The following is a 22,413-nucleotide window of genomic DNA, read 5'->3' as shown; positions in this document are numbered from 1 at the left end:
TTCGATCATTCACAATCTCATCGCGAAAGACAAGTCCAATACTCCACCTCGGTATTTACGCGAAAAGTTATTCACACTAGGCTCGTGGCTGCTCATCAGTCAGAGACTAAATTCCGCGATACCACACAACGCTAAACTTTCTAAGTCGTTTCACTTCCTAGCTGCCTAAAGACCGACTGTCCGCTTTCGCGTCTCAATCTGAACTGTCTCCTTTGGACTCTAGACCAGAACTGTCCGCTTTCGCATCTGCACCAGCACTGTCCCTCTGCCCGTCCCCGGTCGCGTTTCCGGCGCGCCGAATATCCTCGCTCAACTGACTAGGGCAGTTCCCTTTCCTGAAGCCATGCATCCGATTATTTACATTATTTTACATTTTAACGTATTTAAATAATCAAAGCTTGACCACGTTCAAGTTCTAAATAAAGTAACAATAACATCCATTACATAATAAACGCTGAATTATTTTACATAAAACTAATACAATATCCTTCTTATCTTTGAATGCCACGGCCAGTAGCCTTGCACCAACGTGGTTTCTGATAAATAAATAAAGAACAAAGTAATTATTATGCACTAAACTTTACAACAAGTATTCTTTTACCTAATGATTCAATAAGGTGTTATGCTGTCATCGTTCAATGTATTTTGTGTGGAGGAAATAATGATCTGATGCTTAACTGAAAATGCTGATAATTTAAATTTACTATATCTTTTAAACACATAAAGTTACAGAGTTGATATTTACAATGTTTGTCATTTTAATGATGCGCTTCTATATGAAATGCTATTTTAGCATTCGAGTCTTTGTTACAGAACTTGTTAACTTCACTTTAACAGTTAATCCTAAACTATTATAATATGATCAATATTCAAGTTTTGTTGGGATCACCATGAAATTTTATGAAGGATAGTAGATTAAAATTACTGTGGCTTCATTCCCTGCACTACTATAGAATTAAATAGTTTTCATAAATGTTTCCCTTTGTGGCCAATCTAAGGTCCGCCATATTTAACAATGCTACGTCTCCCTGGCCAGAAACGCCTTCTACTTGTTTTCCCTATGACGTGCGTTCTCGTTAGTCTCACTCGCGCACTACAGCGCTTAGGCCTCAATAGACAATTGACGCCTGTGAGTTTCCCCATCTCGTGGTGACTCTGCACTCTTTGTGACACACGGTCCTGAACGGCAGGGTTCCTTTCACAATTCCTGAAGACTGACTCTTTCGGCCGTATACTTAAATGAGAGCACAATGCTCGTTAACTCACACCATACACCACAGATGAACTTTGGAACCAGGTGAATGCAGCATGGCTGGCTATATCACACTACACAATTCGCACCTTATATGCGTCGGTGCCATGACTCACGGAACAAGTTTTTAGGGCATAGGTCAGACGCTATGCCTATTAGGCAACAGGACACATGCTGATCAGAGGTGACTGAAATGCTAATGATTTCTGCAGAGCATACCACTGTACACGTCCTGTGAATATGAACGTTCTATCTCTAGTCATGTCCGTCTCTGGTAGCTAAGTGGTCAGCGCCACGGAATGTCATGCCTAATGGCCTGTGTTCGATTCCCGGCTGGGTCGGAGATTTTCTCCGCTTAGGGACTGGGTGTTGAGTTGTCCTCATCATCATTATTTCACCCCCATCGACATGCAAGTCGCCGAAGTGGCCTCAACTCGAAAGACTTCTAACAAGCGAACGGTCTACGCGACGGGAGGCCCTAGCCACACGGCATTTCCATGTGTAGTCATTCACGGTGTTCTATTTTTTCTGGACATAAGTGTATTATCATCACAGGAGAGGTTGTAATTCTAACCCTATTTTGATATTAAGAACTGTTTGTTTACATTTTAAATGTTGTTGGCTGAGGATAGAGCTGCGCTAAAGCAGCGCCCACTGTTGGTTATTATTATTTCTTACTGCACTTGGCTTGGCTGACAACGGAATGGAGGTGATGAAGTCGAGATCGCCACAGGCGACTGGAGAACTTGTATGCAGAGGTGTGGAAGAAGTTAATTGAATGTGTGAGACTACAGCTGAGATTTAAGCATACCTCCGTGATGCTACCGAGATCTCAATCCGGTGGCCTATACAGCGAATAGCCCGCTCCCCATAAAATCATATGGAGTGTTAAGACAAAGTCACAACGGATGCTACTCAACATCTGAATCCGAACAGCGATGGGCCGATTAAACATGAAACATGGGTCACATAGCTCATATACAGGGTGTTACAAAAAGGTACGGCTAAACTTTCAGGAAACATTCCTCACACACAAATAAAGAAAAGATGTTATGTGGACATGTGTCCGGAAATGCTTAATTTCCATGTTAGAGCTCATTTTAGTTTCGTCAGTATGTACTGTACTTCCTCGATTCACCGCCAGTTGGCCCAATTGAAAGAAGGTAATGTTGATTTCGGTGCTTGTGTTGACATGCGACTCATTGCTCTACAGAACTAACATCAAGCACATCAGTACGTATCATCAACAGGTTAGTGTTCATCACGAACGTGGTTTTGCAGTCAGTGCAATGTTTACAAATGCGGAGTTGGCAGATGCTCATTTGATGTATGGATTAGCACGGGGCAATAGCCGTGGCGCGGTACGTTTGTATCGAGACAGATTTCCAGAACGAAGGTGTCCCGACAGGAAGACGTTCGAAGCAATTGATCGGCGTCTTAGGGAGCACGGAACATTCCAGCCTACGACTCGCGACTGGGGAAGACCTAGAACGACGAGGACACCTGCAATGGACGAGGAAATTCTTCGTGCGGTTGACGATAACCCTAATGTCAGCGTCAGAGAAGTTGCTGCTTTACAAGGTAACGTTGACCACGTCACTGTATGGAGAGTGCTAAGGGAGAACCAGTTGTTTCCGTACCATGTACAGCGTGTGCAGGCACTATCAGAAGCTGATTGGCCTCCACGGGTACACTTCTGCGAGTGGTTCATCCAACAATCTGTCAATCCTCATTTCAGTGCAAATGTTCTCCTTACGGCTGAGGCTTCATTCCAACGTGATCAAATTGTAAATTTTCACAATCAACATGTGTGGGCTGACGAGAATCCGCACGCAATTGTGCAATCACGTCACCAACACAGATTTTCTGTGAACGTTTGGGCAGGCATTGTCGGTGATGTCTTGATTGGGCCCCATGTTCTTCCACCTACGCTCAATGGAGCACGTTATCACGTTTTCATACGAGATACTCTACCTGTGCTGCTAGAACATGTGCCTTTACAAGTACGACACAACATGTGGTTCATGCACGATGGAGCTCCTCCACATTTCACTCGAAGTGTTCGTACGCTTCTCAACAACAGTTTCGGTGACCGATGGGTTGGTAGAGGCGGACCAATTCCATGGCCTCCACGCTCTCCTGACCTCAACCCTCTTGACTTTCATTTATGGGGGCATTTGAAAGCTCTTGTCTACGCAACCCCGGTACCAAATGTAGAGACTCTTCGTGCTCGTATTGTGGACGGCTGTGATACAATACGCCATTCTCCAGGGCTGCGTCAGGGATTCCATGCGACGGCGGGTGGATGCATGTATCCTCGCTAACGGAGGACATTTTGAACATTTCCTGTAACAAAGTGTTTGAAGTCACGCTGGTACGTTGTGTTGCTGTGTTTCCATTCCATGATTAATGTGATTTGAAGGGAAGTAATAAAATGAGCTCTAACATGGAAAGTAAGCGTTTCCGGACACATGTCCACATAACATATTTTCTTTCTTTGTATGTGAGGAATGTTTCCTGAAAGTTTGGCCGTACCTTTTTGTAACACCCTTTAGGTATAATGAGAAAGGGTTTCGTCTAAATATCAAATGAAACTAAAGGTCACAATAAAGTCCTCTTTATAGGCTAAAACGCATTGACTTGACTTCTAACACTGAATACATTATAGAAGTAGATATAAGTGCGCAGTGGTTCACATGGATTGTTAAACATACCCGATAATACCTTGGCACAGGTGGGTACACCTGGAAGGAACATAGAAAATGATGTGGGGAAGGATAACCAAAGGCTGCGTTTTGTTGGCAGGACATTTAGAATATTTAGCAGATCTATTAAGAATACTGCCTATACTACGCTTGTCCGTCCTCTTTTAGAATACTGCTGCGCGGTGTGGGATCCTTACCAGATAGAACTGACGGCGTACATCGAGTAAGTTCAAAGAAGGGCAGCACGTTTTATATTATCGCGAAATATGGGAGAGAGTGTCACTGAAATGATACAGGATTTGGGATGGACAGCACTAAAACAAAGGCGTTTTTCGTTGCGGCGGAATCTTCTCAAGAAATTCCAATCACCAACTTTCTCTTCCGAATGCGAACATATTTTGCTGACGCCGATCTACGCAGAGAGAAACTATCACCATGGTAAAATAAGGGAAATCAGAGCTCGTATGGAAAGATATAGATACTAGTTCTCTCCGCGCAGCTATACGAGATTGTAATAATAGAGAATTGTGAAGGTGGTTCGATGTACCCTCTGGCAGACACTTAAATGTCATTTGCAGAGTATCCATGTAGCTGTAGATGTAGACGTACAGTTAGCTGTGTTCATGTAAACCGTCAACGACTGCGAAATTGGTTAGCGGATAAAAGGAAAGTCTGACAAAAGTGCATATGAGCAAGAGTTCCCTTTTCTAAGAGCGTGTTGAGTTCACTAGCTAAGTGCGTGAATTACTTCACTAAAGGAAACTCTAACTGGAAATAAATTACTTGACGTCCATCTCGTAACGTCATGCACAAACGTTGCACACGCTTACCATCTTTCTAAAACACAAATGCAGAGAATTGCTGCAGAGGTAGCTGAAAGATATTAGTTCGGCACCAGCATCTGTGATTGGCTCTGAGACGGTATCAAACGACCAGCAGCTAAAGCATTGTCTGCAGACTCTGGAGCTCTAAGGTGAAGTGTCCTCCCCCTGGCGCTCTAGCACTGAGTGTTAATATGCTTTCCGCCTCAAAATCTTGCTGTTTCTGCCACCACACGATTCTCTTTAACCAATCTCTGCTGCCTGCCAACTTGTGTGCAACGAAAAAAAAATCATAAAAGTACTAACAATCTCTGTCCTCTTACAGAATCTACAGTGATTAAACAATAACGCACTTTTCTCTTTTACAGTGGGGCAGAAAGCAGAAATTCTGTCCTACACTTTTCGGACAAAGTCAGTGGCTGCACGTACAAGACACTCGTGAGTCTCCATGGCCACTACAAAAATAATTTTGCTAAGCGAATCCTGAGCTCTACTACAAAAATTGTGACACAGCAACATAGTGTCTAACATAAGAAATTTTCGCAGTATTAATGATTTAATTTGAGTAATGGAGTAATTTTTATGTCATATATTTTGTCATTATTTGTTAATGTTTACTTATGAATGAATATGAATATGTAATTTAAATGCAATACCTAAGAAGGAGTTATGCAATAACATGTAGTAAGCATGATGGTCTAGTTATGGCGATTTGCTATTGTGAAACAACAAAGGGTATATGTGTTGTGTATTGAACCGAGGACCTAGAAACGACGGAGAGGCTTCGTTGCGCCGAAGCCCTTAGTGGTTCAGAACCCCACAACAGGCCACAGCAGTCCACCCACCGCGTTAGATCGCGCGGCTAGCTGGGCGGACATTGGACTACGGGTCCTCGCCATACAATAAAATCGACTTCCGCCGGTCACTGCACCAGGCTGCGGCCAGCTGATCTGCTGTGGTATCGTGTTGAAGCTGCATGGGTAGCTGTACCTGTTCACGCCATCCAAGCTCTGTTTGACTTAATGCCCAGGCGTATCAAAGCCGTGATTGCGGCCAGAGGTGGTTCTTCTGGTTACTGATTCCTCAGGATCTATGCACCCAAATTGCGTGAAAATGTAATCACATGTCAGTTCTAGTATAATATATTTGTCCAATGAATACCCGTTTATCATCTGCATTTCTTCTTGGTGTAGCAATTTTAATGACCAGTAGTGTATCTGTTTCTCTCTTGTTTTCAAGTTGCTTTTAGTGAACTAGTCATTGGATGACACCTGAGGGACAGATCCGTCAAAGACTTTTCACCCCTTCTAAAGGAGCTCATGTCAACAGTTGATGATGTGACCGTGAAGCGGTAACACGAAGGGACGAACACTGTTCAATCAAGGTTAGGCAGACCTCATGTGCTGATGGACAGGGACCGTCGAGTACTGCCAAAGATGGTTGTAAAAAGTCGCATAAGATCAGTGGAATATATCACTGGTGAGTTCCAAATAGGTAGTCCAGTTAGCACAACGATTGTGCCTAGTGTGTTGAAAATAACAGGATACAATGCTCCAGTAGCTCCTCCTTCGACAGACATACGTGTAGTCAATGCTGGCACTTGCAGCTGGTGTCAAGAACGAGGCCACTGGCCAGTGGATGACTGTCAACGAATGATTTGGAGTGATGAATCACAATATACCCTGTGATAAACCGCTTGGAGAATTTGAGTTTTGCGAGTGGCTAGAGAATGTCACCTGCCACCACATGTAGTGTCAATAGTAAAATACAGGGGAGCACGGGAGAGTACAGTAGCGGAACAGTTTGGAACTGTGATTATTTGTATCAGCACGTCTGTGAACCCTGTCATAAAGCAGCATCTGTGAGGCGATCGTCTGTGGAGAATAACACATCCGAAATGGGTTTCCCCGTAAAGAGACGCGACCAAAACCTGATGGTGTCCATCATCACTATCTTCTCTAGTTGCTGTTGTTGTGGAAGCCTGGGCTGCCGTTCCTCCACAGACATTCAGCTGCACAGTCCAATCCGTCATAAGCGCGAAGGACAGACGCATACTGTATTATGTCCACTAGTAGGTGCTCTGATACTTTCGATAAAAATCGACCTGCTTTTTGGTAGAAGGTACAGACCTGGAAACTGGAAGACTACGAGGAGAATAGGATAATGGTGTAACTGCCGTACCCTGTCAAGAGTACAGAACAAAATCCGCAGAATCCCATCTCGACTTAATGTTAAATGCGTTTTCTGTTCACCTCCGAAAACGAGTGAACTATTAGCTACGGTGAAAGATGAGTTGGGACTCCGTAAACCGGACGTCTATAGTATTCCCCGCAAATTGTATACCAGTCAGGTTCCTCTCAGAATATGCTGATAAAATAGCTCCATATCTAACAATTATATACAACCACTCGCTCACAGAAAGATCCGCACCTAAAGACTGGAAAATTGCTCAAGTCACACCAATACCCAAAAAGGGAAGTAGGAGTAATCCGCTGAATTACAGGCCTATATCACTAACGTCGATTTGCAGTAGGGTTTTAGAAAATATGCTGTATTTGGACATTATGAAGCACCTCTAAGAAAACGATTTATTGATATATAGTCAGCACGGATTCAGAAAATATCGTTCTTATGAAACACAACTAGCTCTTTATACTCGTGAAGTAATAAGTGCTATCGACAGGGGATGTAAAACTGATTCCATATTTTTAGATTTCCAGAAGGCTTTCGACACCGTTCCTCACAAGCGTCTTCTAACCAAACTGCGTGCCTACGGAGTATCGCCTCAGTTGTGCGACTGGATTAGTGATTTCCTGTCAGAAAGGTCACAGTTCGTAGTAACAGACGGAAAGTCATCGAGTAAAACAGAAGTAATATCCGGCGTTGCCCAAGGAAGTGCTATAGACCCTCTATTGTTCCTGATCTATAATAACGACATAGGAGACATCTGAGTAGCCGTCGTAGATTGTTTGCAGATGATACTGTCATTTATCGTCTTGTAAAGTTATCAAATGATCAAAACGAATTGCAAAATGGTTTAAGTAAGATATCTGTATGGTGCAAAAAGTGGCAATTGGCCCTGAATAAAGAAAAGTGCGAAGTTATTCACATAAGTACTAAAAGAAATCAGCTAAATTTCGATTACGCGATAAGTCATAGAAATCTGAAGGCTGTAAATTCAGCTAAATACTTAGAGATTACAGTTACAGACAACCTAAATTGGAACGATCACATACATAATGTTGTGGGTAGAGCAAACCAAAGACTGCGATTCATTTTCAGAACACTTAGAAGGTGCAACAGGTCTACTAAAGAGACTGTTTACACTACGCTTGTCCACCCTATTCTGGAGTACTGTTGTGCGGTATGGGATCCGCATCAGGTGGGACTGACGGATGACATCGAAAAAGTTGAAAGAAGGGCAGATCGTTTTGTATTATCGCGAAATAGGGGAGATAGTGTCACAGACATGATACGTGAATTGGAGTTGCGATCATTAAAGCAAAGTCGTTTTTTGTTGCGACGGGATCTTCTCATGAAATTTCAATCACCATTTATCTCCTCCGATTGCGAAAACATTCTGTTGGCACCCACCTACATAGGGAGAAATGATCATCACGATAAAATAAGAGAAATCAGGGCTCGCACAGTAAAATTTAAGTGCTCGTTTTTCCGCGTGTCGTTCGAGAGTGGAACGCTAGAGAGACAGCATGAAGGTGGTTCACTGAACCCTCTTCCATGCACTTTATTGTGAATAGCAGCCCCAGGGTACTCAGTGAAATTGGAACAAACGAAAGCTCTACGAAAAACCTCGATGTTTTGAGACTGTGTTCTACATCTACATCTACATCTACATTTATACTCCGCAAGCCACCCAACGGTGTGTGGCGGAGGGCACTTTACGTGCCACTGTCATTACCTCCCTTTCCTGTTCCAGTCGCGTATGGTTCGCGGGAAGAACGACTGTCTGAAAGCCTCCGTGCGCGCTCTAATCTCTCTAATTTTACATTCGTGATCTCCTCGGGAGGTATTAGTAGGGGGAAGCAATATATTCGATACCTCATCCAGTTACGCACCCTCTCGAAACCTGGCGAGCAAGCTACACCGCGATGCAGAGCGCCTCTCTTGCAGAGTCTGCCACTTGAGTTTATTAAACATCTCCGTAACGCTATCACGGTTACCAAATAACCCTGTGACGAAACGTGCCGCTCTTCTTTGGATCTTCTCTATCTCCTCCGTCAAACCGATCTGTTACGGATCCCACACTGATGAGCAATACTCAAGTATAGGTCGAACGAGTGTTTTGTAAGCCACCTCCTTTGTTGATGGACTACATTTTCTAAGCACTCTCCCAATGAATCTCAACCTGGTACCCGCCTTACCAACAATTAATTTTATATGATCATTCCACTTCAAATCGTTCCGCATGCATACTCCCAGATATTTTACAGAAGTAACTGCTACCAGTGTTTGTTCCGCTATCATATAATCATACAATAAAGGATCCTTCTTTCTATGTATTCGCAATACATTACATTTGTCTATGTTAAGGGTCAGTTGCCACTCCCTGCACCAAGTGCCTATCCGCTGCAGATCTTCCTGCATTTCGCTACAATTTTCTAATGCTGCAACTTCTCTGTATACTACAGCATCATCCGCGAAAAGCCGCATGGAACTTCCGACACTATCTACTAGGTCATTTATATATATTGTGAAAAGCAATGGTCCCATAACACTCCCCTGTGGCACGCCAGAGGTTACTTTAACGTCTGTAGACGTCTCTCCATTGATAACAACATGCTGTGTTCTAAGGTAGGCTGTTGAAATACGACGAGTGGCCGACGGCGTAACCAACGGAGACAGTGTCTTCACTCTCTGTAAAGCTTGAGATCAAGTGTTCTGCCAAGTGAAGTCACAACGTCGGCCGAGGTTGACTTTCGTGCCGGACGCGGGCTGCAGGACTGGGTGTCGCGCCCAGCATTCGGCGATCGCGCCCCCATCCACCATAACACCCGACTCGGCGTACGACTGGGTAGTAAGGGATGGGGTGGGGAGCGATTGGGTATAAAGGAGGCGAGTTGCAGCGAAGACGCTCGTTCTGTAGGTGTCATACGAAGACGATGGCAAGGAACGCAGTCGAAATATACGGCTTCATCCAGCTGGACACCAGAAAGTAACACAAATATTCTAATCTGGTATTCGTGGCCCCTAGTAGAGCGATGTGTAGGGAGGTGTGGTATATTCCATGATTCCTCACCTAATATTTTATTCTTACAACTCTGTACGTAGAATTTTGCCAGATAATTAACATTTATCTTAAGGCGTGTGCCGATTCATATTTTGCGTGACGCTTGCCAGTGGATGAAACAAATCCGAGAGTATCTGTGTTGCCTGATTGGCCGGTGTGCTGGCGTTTGATTCCTGTAGTATTCACACCCTTCCTATAGGCTCTTTCCATGTCCAACATCTTTCTTTAACAAATGATAAACCTCTTCCTGAATGGACCAGAAACTTGATGTGTGCTGAGGACCGTGTCATTGATGTACAGGCTAAGATATCTGAGACAGTAAGAGGGAGAAACCGTCGACACCCTTTCTACACACTAAGAAAGACACCAGCGCAAACTAAAGATACTGAATACGCAAATATGTGTCTCTTTCTGAGGTAAACGAAGCGGGAAAGAATTTTAAACCTCTCCTGGAACATTGTGTAATTAGAAAATATTAGGGGTTGCGCTGGCCCGCACTCAGTCTCGTAACAACAACCACGGTCTCAACAGCAAGATGAAAGTGTCTAGCAGGTCTAGCAGAAAGGCACTGCGTGACAAAACAATGAAACATCTAGAAGGAGGAGGAAACAGTGGTTATTTCAGCGATTGCAAAATCCACTCAAATTTACAAACAACTTGGCACAGAGTCCACTAATCAGTAAGACGCTGCACTGCCTTTGGCCTGAATGCATGCTCAGGTTCGGTTGGGAAGTGTGTCATAAAACCGTTATATTCTCTCCTGAGGCAAGTTCGCCCACAACAGTTGTTATATCCTGATATCTTGATGTACTAGCAAAGAGTTGATGTCCAAACAGGTCCCCCAAATATTCTGTCAAGAACAGAACTGGGTTTCTTGTTGGCCAACGCCTCAACATCACTTAGACAATTCACAGACACACAGAGCATATGCGGACGAGAACCGCGCTGTTGAAAAATGCCACCACGGTACTGTCGCGTGAGATAAAACATGAGGACGCAGGATGTCCGTGATGTACCGCTGTGCCTTTAGAGTTCTCTCAGTCACTTCTACTTACACACGATGGCTCAGGACACTATCACCCTGGAGTAACGCTGCTGTGCCTGTCCCAAACACTGGAAGAATGGAACCGGCCAGGCGGTCGCCGTACTCACCAACGATGGTCATCTGGTGAAGTGCAGAACCACGATTCCTCGCTGAACACAATGCGACGCCATTCATTAGCAGACATTTGTGTTATAGTGTTGAAAGCAGCCAATTGTTACATATGACGGTAACCTAGTCTCCATAGAACGAGGTGGAGCCGTTGTTAGCACATTGGACTGGCATTCGGGAGGACGACGGTTCATACCTGTGACCGGCCATCCCGATTTAGGTTTTCCCTGACTTCCCTAAATCGCTTCAGGCAAATGACGGGTTGATTCCTTTGAAAGTGCACGCCGACTTCCTTCCTCATCCTTCCCTAATCCGTTGGGAGCGATTACCTCGCTGTCTGGTGCCCTCCCCCAAATCAACCAACCAACCGACCAACCAACCAACCTAGTCTGGTTGCTGTTAGTCTCCAAGCAGTTGTGCGGGATTCCATTGCTTGTGAGTGGCAGCGCACATGTGAAGGGGTCACGATGTGCTCGGCGCATCATATGGCGCGATCGTCCCATTTGCTGGTGAGATGTAGTCGCCCAGAACCTTGATGACGAGTGTACTACGTGCCTGCTCATATGTTCCTATGCAGTCCACCATCCTGTCGCTTTCACACCCAAACGCCCCACAAATCCGACCAGCTGGCCAAACGGAAACCCACATTGGGGCCCCATTGAAACACTGTCAGGCGCTGATAATGCTGTCTCATAAATGTACACGCTACCTCCGGGCCCTTCCCAGTGGTTACTCAACATCTGACGCTGTTCAGGTCCTTATATAGCCTAACAGGCCCGGTAACAACACCAAACACGAACCACACTGATCCATTCCAGTGACTGTACTACCTGTCACAGAGAATTACAACTGCAACCATTTACATACCAGTCGATAGCGTGCACGTATACAAGGATCCTCACTTTTTTATAGGGCAGAGTATTTAATTATACATGTTTCAATAAGAGACCCATAGAATGGCTGCAAATATTAACAAAATTCTGTTGGGTTGGGGTTGGGTTGATTTGATGGAAAAGAGCAAACAGCAAGGTCATTGGTCTCATTGGATTAGAGAAGGATGGAGAAGGAAGTCGGCCGTGTTCTTTCAAAGGAACCATCCCCGCATTTGACTGAAGCGATTTAGGGAAATCACGGAAAACCTAAATCAGGGTGGTCGGATCTGGATTGAGTCCAGTGTGCTAACCACTGCGCTACCTCGCTCGGTTTACATTCTGTTCTTGGTTAAGTTGTGTATCCATGTGTAGTATGCTTCTTTGCTTCTGACACGATAAATAAAATATCCCCTCTTAGTCCTTTTTGGTAAGAGTGCGACTCGCTTTAGCAATATTCCAGGATGTGGTACACGAATGTTCTGTAAGCAGTCTCCTTTATGGAATGATTGCATTTCCTAGTCTCCAACTAACGAACCGAGTCTGCCACTCATTCTGTCCACAACTGAGCCTATTTAATCATTTCCTTATGTATACCCACAGGCTATTCTGACTTCTCTGGACTGAGGTTTGGGATGATAGCAACTCTAATACCCTTCCATTCATTCACAAATTGTTTCGCAGAGGTTTACTCATATATGCATTGAGTTACTTCAGTTGCGACTCAGTGATATTGTACTCATGGAGTACTACGTTTTTTCGTTTTGTGAAGTGCATAGTTTCACATTCCTCAACATTTAAAGCAAGCTGCCAATCTTCCCACTGCTTTGAAATCAAATGAAAGTTTGAATGAATATTTGTGCAACTTTTTTCAGACAGTACATCATTTTGTATAACTGCATCATCTCCAAAATGTCTGAGGTCATTACTGACTGACAAGTCATTAATATACAACATAAACAACGAGGCTTCCAATATACTTCCCCGGGGCATGTACCAAGTTATTTGTACCTGCACTAAAATACCGGTAGTTGAACAATTTAAAACGTAGCACAAATACTCTCTCAGGCTTATCTACGTACTTGAAATACCATATGCATACCAAAACTGGGCATTTTAAGCGTGACCAGTTGTTGAGTTGTTGCAGTTGTGGAATGCACGATTAAAAACGACTTTTAAGATCCAAGAATGGTCAGAGTATGACCGAAGCCGATTGTTAAAATAAGTATTGGTGCGTATTGCATGATGCAGTTCCTAAGGTTTATGAAAGCTATTCAATACCGCCTACACAAAATAGTTCGTTCTCGTTTAAGTTCCCTGAGTACCACTTACACTTTTATGTGGGGTACACCGACCTCTTACGGACCTAGCAAGACGTCTCTGCATTCGTTTGATGCTAGCTCTTATGTGTGCTTCATTCGGACTCCAGACATTGGAGTAGCACTTTAGAATAGTCTTGAGAGCAATATTCTTTCCTGAGGCACCACTATTTCCCGAAATTCTTCGAAAAAATCTAAGATTTCCAATACGTACTTGCTTCCTCTCGTCTACACAAATTCCTTTACCATCCCATCATATTCTCCTCCCTCCCCATCGACAATGACAGCCTAAGTATACTCCACGTTTACAGAACAAGTCCTATTATTCCTCTCAATTTTCTGTCCTGATTCTCTGCAATTCCACCACGTGCACATCCTTCCAATTTCGCACTATATGCCGACGGGGATGGCCGAACGGTTCTAGGCGCTACAGTCTGGAACCGCGCGACCGATACGGCAGTTCTAAGTTCTAGGGGACTGATGACTTCAGTAGTTAAGTCCCATAGTGCTCAGAGCAATTTGAACCATTTTTTCGCACTATATAAACTTCATCCTCTACCAACATTCTGTCCAATCATCTTCAACACGATGCTAATCAAGACCACGAAATCCACCTCAAGACCTACCACCGAACGAAGTGGCGCAATGGTACGACACTGGTGTCATATCACATACAATGGTGGTTCAAACTACCGTTCATGTGTTAAGGTTTTGGTTTGATTTCCTTAGATCGCTAAGGGCAAATGCAGGGATGGTCCGTTTGAGAGGACACGGCTGATTTCCTTCCCTATCGTGCTCAATGCAAGCTTGCGCTCCATCTCTACTGATCTTTTTATCAACAGAACATCAAATCCTAATATTCCTTCTTCCTTTCAACATCAGTTCCCCCCCCCCCCCCCCCCCCCCCCACACACGCACAATTCTAACTGCTACATCTCTGGCATCCAACAGCGCGATCGATGCCCTTTAAAATTCGCAATCAACGACATACCCGTTAAAGCTTCCAATCACCGGCTTCTCCAGCGTCCTGTAAGAGGCGCCAGCGAGCCATCACGTGGATCAGGCAGCTGACGACAAGTTGGAGATAAAACCCTGCCGCCAGGCGGCAGCTAGACGCCCGAATCGTGCTGTGCTAAGATCTGTGCCTCGCATACACTGTATTTTCGTGATCTCGCTGTTTATTGGGTTTTGAAGTGTACCATGTTTTGGGTTGCTGTGCTACAAATTATTGACAGATCTGCTCGACCCTGGATGATCTGGATTATTCCATTGGTGTGTTCAACAATTTACGACGACCCGACCTTGACTGTATTAGTGAACTGTCACGTGATTACAGTGATCAATATGTTCTGTATAACACTGACTCGTCAAATCCTCTCTCTTCCATCCTTATCCACGTCAGACTCCAGACTTTTCTTTCCTATTCTTCCCATTCCAAAAATGGCTCTAAGCACTATGGGACTTAACATGTGAGGTCATCAGCCCCTAGACTTAGAACTACTTAAACTTAACTAACCTAAGGACATCACACACATCCATGCCCGAGACAGGATTCGAACCTGCGACCGTAGCAACAGCGCGGTTCCAGACTGAAGCGCCTAGAACCGCTCGACCACAGCGGCCGGCTTTCCAATCCTCATGGCTTTATTGTCTTTCTCCATATACCAATCCCAACACTGATTTGCTGTTGGAAACTCTAGCTCATTACAACTTCTCATACATTTAAACGTTTCAGATTATATCGTTCACCACAGCTGACGCCACCGAAGAACCAGTAAAAGTTCAGTCTCCTAATTTATCAGCACTGATAGGAAATTAAATTCTGTTATTATTTCCTGCGCTCTTCTTTTATTCTGGTACTGCGTACATTCTTTCTGCACTGAGAAACGAAGTGCTTCTTTTAAAATGCTTTAGCATCTTTAGTGTGACTGAAAGAAAACTGTGGTTACTAGAGATTTAATTTCTCAACGTAAGTGGCCATTCTAATTGTTTATATTTCAAAAATATTCTAAATACTCATCCTCTAAAAATTTAAATCAATTTTGTAATTTAAACCTCCATTGAAGGAGAATGTAAAATCGTACTGCTGCAAGCCGACCCACGGCCCCTTGCCTGTGAAGTACGAGAGACTTAAGTATAAACAACAATAAAAAAACGAATAGAAGAGACAGACAGAGAGAGAGAGAGAGAGAGAGGGGGGGGGGGGGGAGATTACGGGAGAGAGGGGAGGGGGGGGGGGAGAGGCAGAGGGAGACAGTTTATGGTAGCAAGGGGCTGATTTTATTTCCTGCATGACGTCAGAGGCCAGATTAATGGGGATGAGTGCGGCGTCTTTTACCGGCTCCAGGAAAAAGTTTTTGGCAGCAAAACGGCCACGCAGTCTGAGGACACGGATATAGCAGTTATAGGCCTATGCCTGTGAAGCAGCATCTCGCAAACGGTGACACTGTTCACGTGCTGCTGTTGCGACCATCCAGTGAAAGTGGTTGATGGATGGTGAAACCAATCGTAGGTAACAAGATATCGGACGTCCGTACCTGATCAGAGAATGCGGAGGTCGGAGGATCGACAGCTCCGCAAAGCGGGATAAGCGACGATCTGTGGCCGATCTGGCGGCAGAGTAGAGCGCTGGTGTTTCGCAGCGCATTATTCAGCGTACATTGTTGAAAATAGGACTCTGCAACTGACGACCCCAAGCCGGCCGGAGTGACATAGCGGTTCTAGGCGCTTCAGGCGCTGCGACCGCTACGGTCGCAGGTTCGAATCCTGCCTCGGACATGGATGCGTGTGTTGTCCTTAGGTTAGTTATGTTTAAGTAGTTCTAAGTTCTAGGGGACTGATGGCCTCAGAAGTTAAGTACCATAGTGTTCAGAGCCATTTAAACCATTTGACGACCCTTATGTGTTTCCGTACTGGCACAACGACGTCGCCAGTTACGACTGCAGTGGGTACAGAATCATCAAGACTGGATTGTACGTCAATGGACACGTGACGTGTGAACCACGTTTGCTGTTGGACCAGGTCGACGGTCATATCCCGATATGTCGTCGTGCTCGAATCGCGCACCGCACCACGAACGCCCGCTAACAGCAGCGGCACTATGTTGTCAGGGATGTCCACTTGGGGTTTCCGTGGGACTCGTGGCAGTAATCAAAGACACCACGACAGTTTTGGACTACGTGAACGTTACTGTGGACCACCTGAATTTCTTCATCCTTGATGTCATCCCCAACGACGAGGGCATTCTTCAGGAGGATAACTGTCCGTTTCACAAGGTCAGAGACACGGTGTAGTGATTACAGGAGTATGACAGTGAATTATGAACAAGATGGAAGACAAATGGGACAGTGTTTGGGGCCAGTTTCGCATTCACAAACCACTGTTCTGAAACTTACCGGAATTTCGTAGTCTGTGTGTAGACATTTGTCGTGGCATACTTCGGGAAAGTTAGGAAGGACTCACCGAATCCCTGCCACGCAGAATCGCTGCAGTATTGCTTTGCAAAGGTGGGCTGACACGCGGTTATGTAGAGGGTTATGATGTTCTGGCTCATCAGTATAAGTGTTGGTAGAACCGTGGCAGCGGCCTAAAATTTATTGATCAATAGAGAAACGGTGAGATTTTGCTGTTCATGAAACTTCCTGGCAGATTAAAACTGTGTGCCCGACCGAGACTCGAACTCGGGACCTTTGCCTTTCGCGGGCAAGTCCTCTACCATCTGAGCTACCGAAGCACGACTCACGCCCGGTCCTCACAGCTTTACTTCTGCCAGTATCTCGTCTCCTACCTTCCAAACTTTACAGAAGCTCTCCTGCGAACCTTGCAGAACTAGCACTCCTGAAAGAAAGGATATTGCGGAAACATGGCTTAGCCACAGCCTTGGGGATGTTTCCAGAATGACATTTTCACTCTGCAGCGGAGGGTGCGCTGATATGAAACTTCCTGGCTGATTAAAACTGTGTGCCGGGCCGAGACTCGAACTCGGGACCTTTAACTAGCTCAGATGGTAGAGCACTTGCCCGCGAAAGGCGATGGTCCCGAGTTCGAATCTCGGTCCGGCACACAGTTTTAATCTGCCAGGAAGTTTCATATCAGCGCACACTCCGCAGCAGAGTGTAAATCTCATTTTGGTTTGCTGATCATGTTTACGAGATAAGTTGGATGTCCAGAGGTTCTGTAGGAGCTTGAGGCCTGCAAAGTTAATGTGCTGGTGATGGATGCATGCCGCCGTAGTACACAGGTGTGAAGTGCGTCTCGGAAACAGTAACACTAAAAGCAGTCTAGGCCATTTTTCACTCCTTTCGTAATGTTGCACATCTTTAGACTATGCATGTTTTGACGTTTGGTGTCTTTCCTCCTAGGTATGCTATGTGGAAAACATTGCATTGGTTGCTCGGGTGTAGGAACTTCTTTCAGGAGTCGTGCCAGCATTCTCTCTAACTCACCTTACGGCTCCTTCTGAATGTGTAAGCCGCGAACCTGAGCTTTCGTCATTGGAAGAGTGTCGAATTCACGTCGGCTGACTTGCGGATCTGCATACTGGATAAGAGTTGCAAGTATTTCAGGCAAAAGTAATTTACTTCATTTTGTTGTATTTCGTTGATCATAAGAACCACTGTGTCTATTCAGTCTCATTTACTTCTAAAATTCGTTAAATGGAAGAAAGAGGCGCTACTTACTTGTTATGTGGGAATGATAAGGGCCATACAGGGCATACATGGGAAGTTATTTTAATTCGTGGCATCATTGATGTTGAAACAATATAGCCGTTTGATGACACTTTGATAAATTTATTTTCATTTTAGATTGTTGCCAGTTATTCCTCAGGCTAAAAGAGCATGTTGCCAGTTTTCGAGTTGAGTTTAGACCGGGATATCTATATTTTTTTAAAAATAATACCTATTATTTTTCGTATATACCTTTGCTAATTTGTGTTACATGCATTTTCTACTATTTTACGTTTTCTTTTTGGTCTGTGTTGTTAGAGCACTGATTGAGCCGCTTACAACATTTAAGATGACTCACTTAGTCTCCGTCTACCGCTGTTTAAGCATTTATATTCACATGCAAGATCCCAATTCGTTCACTTAGGTTAAGATTAAACCTACTAGTAAGTAAATGGTACATTGCACTAAATCCTACGTTCTCACAATAGCTACTACATGAATTGTCTAAAATAATTACAGACTGAAACGAACAGATCGACCTTTAGTGTTAAAGGACCTATAGGGAGTGGTAACATTTTAGAAGGGGGCGAAATCGGAAGCACATTGGCTGAGGTAGGATCACATCAGGCTCCTGTTGGTACGAAGAACGGTGGAACAATGTAATCTCCATGTTGGGTCGGATAGTAGGTTTAGTCTACTACGGCGAGATTGTAACCTACAAGACGATAATCCCCCATCAGAAGCGGCCCTTGAACAGGAAACAAATCGGCTCCCACCCTGAATCCCATAAGAGATGTTTGAGGTCTCTTTCCGAATTAGACGACTACCTCAGAAGGAAAAGACAGATACGATAGCACACACGAGACACGTTATCCAGAACTTTGGCGTAAGGCATCAGACTTTTATCTTTCAAAGGCCACCCTTATATGAATCCGCACAAGGAAACCTAACGTAGACCAGTGGTTACAAATTATAAACCAGAGCATATCGTTCCCTGGCCGGAGTGATGAAAAAATTTCGTGGGTGTTTTCGGTACAAGAAAAATTTAAGATTGCTTAATCATCAACGATCGCCACTCCATGCATCGCTGCCCGCCCCCCTGCTCACCCGCCCACCTTACTCGCAGGAATTCGCTTCAGAATTTCTGCAGTAGCAAAAGGCTTCGAATGCATGTTTCAAAAAATCAATATAAATGTCATTTAAACATGATCAGCTCAAATCACATTATGTTAGCTACTTCTTGCATATGTTAAAAAAGTGACACGTAGTAAAAACAGTTAAATAAGAGAGCGAGAGAGCTAAACAATTTGCAGCAGTCATCTTGCTAGACGTACATCATTTGATGTCTATTCTTGCAGACATAGTTTATCCATTTTGGTGCACTCAGTTTCCTATAGGCACCATGTACGCTCGTGTTCAGAAAAAAAAGAACTCCTTGAACGACCAGAGACAGGATGTTCATATTCACAGGAAAGTACATTAGTATGTTCTGCAGAAATAACTAGCATCTGAACCACGTCGGCCCGCGGGTTCAAGGTCAACATCGATATCGTGGCGCAACACCACCTACCGGTAAAATATGTCTGCGGCTCCCATTGTCACCATAAACCGAAGGTAATGGATCAGTGTGAACTGAGCAGATGAGCAAAATGCCTCGCAGACGTGTGCGCGAACGCTACCGTCAAATCAGTGAGTTTGAAAGAGGGAACATTATTGGCATGAGAGAATACATCCATCTGGGAAATTGTTGCTCGAGTGCGACGAAGAGTTTCGGCAGCGCAATGGGTGTATGCAGAATGGTTCACGGAAGGCCATAGAACACGACGAGCTGGGTCAGGTAGCACCACCCGTACCACTAATGGTTCAAATGGCTCTGAGCACTATGGGACTTAACATCTGAGGTCATCAGTCCCCTAGAACTTAGAACTACTTAAACCCAACTAACCTAAGGACATCACATACATCCATGGCCGAGGCAGGATTCGAGCCTGCGACTGTAGCGGTCGCGCGGTTCCAGACTGAAACGCCTAGAACCGCTCGGCCACAGCGGCCGGTCCCAGACCACACCTCAAGAAGATTCCAACTTCACCCGAATGGTATTGCAGGGGAGATATGCGTCCTCCTCGGCTCTGGCGCAACTGTGGAACACATCGTACACAATCGGGGGTGACAGTCCGTTGCCGTTTATTACGGCCTGGGTTACATGCTCGTCGTCCACTTCTCCGCCAAACTCTGAGGAATGCGCAGAAATGTGCTAGATGACAATGGTGTATGGAACGACGTCACTGGGGACAGCAATGGCATCAGAGAGTGTTCTCGGACGAATCCAGGTTATTTTACCTGAAAACGATGGCCCCGTTTTGTTAACCGCAGGCAGGGGGAGCAGCGTCACAGTGACTGCATTCGCATAAGACATGCTGTGTCAACTCAGGGGATTATGGTGTGAGGTACTGTTGGGTACAACCACAAATCACAGCAGGTGTGTGTCCAGGCCACTGTGGCGCATGTGAACTGCCTGAATGACATCCTGTGACCCATAGCCATGCCCTTACTGCACAATACACCAGACGCCATTTTCAGCAAGACAACGCACGGCTACTAACACGTGCCTTCTTGATGCCACAGGATATCAGCCTTTTAGTCTGGCCCGCCAGATCACCGGACATTTCGGCAGACAAAAATATGTGGCATATGGTGAAACGACGGGTGCAGCACTGTGATCCAATCCCAAGGCGAGCTAACATCCCAAAGATGTTCGGAGCGCCATGCGGTTCCTCTTCGTCGAAATATCTTGGCTCAAACTCGTCTAGGGGTTGGACCGCACGTGTCGCATTTCGCGCCCTAAATTAGACACTTGTGAACTTTTGGTTAAATTGTCTGGCTGATGACAAGTTTGCAAAATTGTATGAAACAAAGTTAATGTAACATATAATAACGGTAATAATAATATCGGGAAATATATTAACGACCCATAAATGATGTAGGCCACACAGTTGCAATTTGGTTAAAATAATGTTTATTCAGAAAGAAAACTAATAGCGAAAGTGGTCGTATTTAGAATTACTATTACACTCGAGCGCATATCCATTTGACACAGTTCGATCATTCACAATCTCATCGCGAAAGACAAGTCCAATACTCCACCTCGGTATTTACGCGAAAAGTTATTCACACTAGGCTCGTGGCTGCTCATCAGTCAGAGACTAAATTCCGCGATACCACACAACGCTAAACTTTCTAAGTCGTTTCACTTCCTAGCTGCCTAAAGACCGACTGTCCGCTTTCGCGTCTCAATCTGAATCCTTTGGACTCTAGACCAGAACTGTCCGCTTTCGCATCTGCACCAGCAATGTCCCTCTGCCCGTCCCCGGTCGCGTTTGCGGCGCGCCGAATATCCTCGCTCAACTGACTAGGGCAGTTCCCTTTCCTGAAGCCATGCATCTGATTATTTACATTATTTTACATTTTAACATATTTAAATAATCAAAGCTTGACCACTTTCAAGTTCTAAATAAAGTAACAATAACATCCATTACATAATAAACGCTGAATTCTTTTACATAAAACTAATACAATATCCTTCTTATCTTTGAATGCCACGGCCAGTAGCCTTGCACCAACGTGGTTTCTGATAAATAAATAAAGAACAAAGTAATTATTATGCACTAAACTTTACAAGAAATATTCTTTTACCTAATGATTCAATAAGGTATTATGCTGTCTTCGTTCAATGTGTTTTGTGTGGAGGAAATAATGATCTGATGCTTAACTGAAAATACTGATAATTTAAATTTACTATATCTTTTAAACACATAAAGTTACAGAGTTGATATTTACAATGTTTGTCATTTTAATGATGCGCTTCTATATGAAATGCTATTTTAGCATTCGAGTCTTTGTTACAGAACTTGTCAACTTCACTTTAACAGTTAATCCTAAACTATTATAATATGATCAATATTCAAGTTTTGTTGGGATCACCATGAAATTTTATGAAGGATAGTAGATTAAAATTACTGTGGCTTCATTCCCTGCACTACTATAGAATTAAATAGTTTTCATAAATGTTTCCCTTTGTGGCCAATCTTAGGTCCGCCATATTTAACAATGCTACGTCTCCCTGGCCAGAAACGCCTTCTACTTGTTTTCCCTATGACGTGCGTTCTCGTTAGTCTCACTCGCGCACTACAGCGCTTAGGCCTCAATAGACAATAGACGCCTGTGAGTTTCCCCATCTCGTGGTGACTCTGCACTCTTTGTGACACACGGTCCTGAACGGCAGGGTTCGTTTCACAATTCCTGAAGACTGACTCTTTCGGCCATATACTTAAATGAGAGCACAATGCTCGTTAACTCACACCATACACCACAGATGAACT

This window comes from Schistocerca americana, chromosome 3 (assembly GCF_021461395.2).
Source record: "Schistocerca americana isolate TAMUIC-IGC-003095 chromosome 3, iqSchAmer2.1, whole genome shotgun sequence".
NCBI classification, from domain to species: domain Eukaryota; kingdom Metazoa; phylum Arthropoda; class Insecta; order Orthoptera; family Acrididae; genus Schistocerca; species Schistocerca americana.
This window is presented reverse-complemented; position numbering follows the sequence as displayed.